The sequence below is a fragment of the Marmota marmota genome, unplaced genomic scaffold (assembly GCF_001458135.2).
Source record: "Marmota marmota marmota unplaced genomic scaffold, marMar, whole genome shotgun sequence".
Classification (NCBI taxonomy): domain Eukaryota; kingdom Metazoa; phylum Chordata; class Mammalia; order Rodentia; family Sciuridae; genus Marmota; species Marmota marmota.
The window spans coordinates 1,775-4,799 of record NW_026006560.1 but is presented as its reverse complement, the minus strand read 5'-3'; the positions used below and the strand labels follow the sequence as shown (position 1 = coordinate 4,799).

Here is a 3,025-nt window from a genome sequence, read left to right as displayed (position 1 = left end):
AACTTAGAACCTAAAGACCAGATTTATGAATTTAGAGTCAAATTTATATTCTGTGCTTAGAATTCACAAGAAAAAAAGGTCTCTGCTGCCTTGATACTATTCTCTACTGGAGAATTTAAATTTTGTATTATACATTGCAGTTGGTGTTTAGGTAAACAAGAATGCTTTCTATTTGCATGTCCTTTGTTTAAAGAATTAGTATTGGTGTAAAATGGCTTGTTCTTTATTCTAAAAATAGGCAATATTTTTAGTGTTAATTTTTAGACATTATTTTTTAAAATTTATATTTAGGTCCACATCGGAAGAGAGTACTCAAGCATATACCGGCAGGTAAGCAACTTAGGAAGTATTTCTTATAAATAAATATGTTGAAAACTTAAGAATGAGAAAGTTGATAATTCACAAATAATTATTCCATATTTTCTGAGTGATCACAATTGATAAAGTGCCAAACCCAATATTAATATTTCCCATTCTAGAAACAACTATTTATTATTTAATAAAGATTACTGATCTTTATTCAGCTGACTAAATTTTTATTGATTGCCCCGTCTTATGATATGTAGGTTAATTAATAATAAAATCTATTAAGAGACAGATACTTATAATTAAGTTTGCAAAACTAATGTATAAGGTGAACATTTTTTGTTTCCTTTTTGCTGGGGTCCACAAAGGAAAATGTCACTTTGTTTGGATTGTATTTATACACACAAACTCAACATAGACAATGCAGTGAATGATTACTCCACTTAGGAGGAGTTAACTTAAGAGACTATAACATAAACACAGTGAAACCTACTTTCGTTATATACCCTTAACATCCCATAATTGTGTTAACAAGTTCTTTCTGAATTCTTTCTAAGTTTTAGTTTCCCAAGGTCCATAGGCATGATTTGTGATCTTTTGGAAGTTTTCAGATATTTGTATGTCTGTTTATATTCCTTTCTCCCTTGTAGAATTTTCTTTTCTTGTATTGTCTAGTATTTTTCCTTAAAGTGATCACTTTTAGTTACATTCAATTTACTGCTCTCCCAGAGCATTCTTTATAACTGCAGGTTAAGTTTTTAGGTTACACCTCAAACTTTACATAGTTTCTATCCTTCCTGATGGAAATCACCCCATTAGTTAGGAAAACCACAGTATTTCTATATCCTTTATTACCTTATTGTCCTCTGATGTCTCCTAACATAACCACACTTTTATATATGAAAATTAGTTACTTCCTCCAAACTAAGACAAAAAAGATCTTTATTGTCTCCAGTCTCTGTCCCTGTCACCAAGGGAATTATGATAGAGTGCTTAAACACTGCAATTCATTCAGACTTTTGTTTCCTAGAAGCATTACCCTCCCATTAGTCTGAAATTACTTGAAAGTAATGGCCATATTTATTTTGCTCATCACCAATTTATAGGTAGTACCATGCAGAGAATATACTCAATAAATACGTATGAATGAGTAATTACTCTTGACCTTCACATTGCATATGGAGTTAGTGTTGTAACTACTACTCTAGTTGTATCCTCACATTTTATCATAATCATCCTCTTCCAGAAATGATATATTCAAGAAAGACTTTTGGTAATTATTAATACAAAACATAAAATAGAATTTGAACAGATAAATTTCTTTTCCCTCACACTTTGAAATGGAAGAGAAAGAAATTACCATAAAAATAAACATAACTTTGACAGATTCTATTATAGCAATCTAAAAATATTATTTCCTTATATATTTAGATCAAAATCATAGGGAAGCACCCAAATATATAGTACTAATTAAGTAAACTAAAATGAAATTCACAATCCACAATTAATTCCTAAGTATTGATTTGACAGATGAATTGATGAAATCTTATCTTATTATTAATTTGTTTTTTATTCAGTTTAGTAGCATTATCTTAAGTTTATTAGCAGTTATTCTTGTTGTCAGACTGGAATTAAAGAGATGAAGCTAATAAGATGTAAGATCTATGAATTAGTTTATAAAACACACCCATATTTCATTAAAAGTGAAGAATGTTAACTTTTCTCATTTGCAAGTTCTGCTTTAGTTCCCCAGAAATAAAAAAAAAATCATAAAGTGAATAAATGACTCATGGCCAAAACATCTAATAAAAATTGTGATCATTCTTTCAAGAATTCTTTCTCCCGACACATGAATTTTTCATGTGGTAGTACTCTTTTTGTGCACTTTACAGTGGAATGGAATTTGAGCATGAGTATTTTTCTTCTCTTCCGCAGTGACCAGTAATCCCTTCAGAAGGCAATGAATGATATCCAGGGTCTCACTGAGAAAAGAAAACTACCGATCCTCCTTTGGTTGCAGCTAAAGCAAAGAATAAACAGAGTGTGGACCAGTTCTCATGCCAGTGTGTCTGATTTTCTTTTCCCCTTCCTCCACTTCAGAATTCGGCCCACTGGGCTATGGCTCTGCCCCTTCAGGGTTCTGAACAGAAGACAGCGACACCAACTCAGGCCTCTGGGTTCTCACCTGACTCCTGAGTTCTTCCCACTATCTTCTCTGTAGATTTCCTACCACCCACTACCCGCCTGGGGCCTTTTTGCTTACGTGTTTAGAAAATCCAGATATTTGCCTTCTCACCTTCCCTACTACCCTAACCCCGCCTTCCAAGGAGGGCTGTAATCCTTTCATGGGCTCTTTCCCTTCTGGGGACTCTCCTTGTGCTCCTCCTCATCTCTAAGCTACCTGACATGAGAGGGCAGCTTGTGAAGGGCCCGCAGAGTTTGAGCTTGGGTCTCAAGGTGAAAGATCAACTTCTTGTCCATGTTTGCTATGAGGATTTATAAAATGAATTAAGGAAAGGTTTTTTTTTTTAATTTTCCATTTTTCTGTAAAAATTTGTGTAAAACTGTTTAGTTCTTCTATTGAATATTAGGGAAAATTTGCCTTTGAATTTTATGGGACTGGAATTTTTTTTTTGGAGGGGGGGAGATTACTAAGTATAGATTCAATCTCTTTAACAGAGGACTGTTCAAATTTTCTACTAATTTTGTGATAGTATTT

General features: G+C 33.1%; 1 long non-coding RNA gene across 1 annotated transcript; it reads left to right on the top strand.

Annotated features, from left to right (window-relative positions):
• Positions 1–16: 16 nt before the first annotated feature.
• On the top strand, positions 17–2,364 carry LOC125614745. Its single transcript, XR_007345310.1, has 2 exons — positions 17–330; positions 2,242–2,364. It is a non-coding gene; the product is annotated as an uncharacterized LOC125614745 (long non-coding RNA).
• The last annotated feature ends 661 nt before the right edge of the window (positions 2,365–3,025 follow it).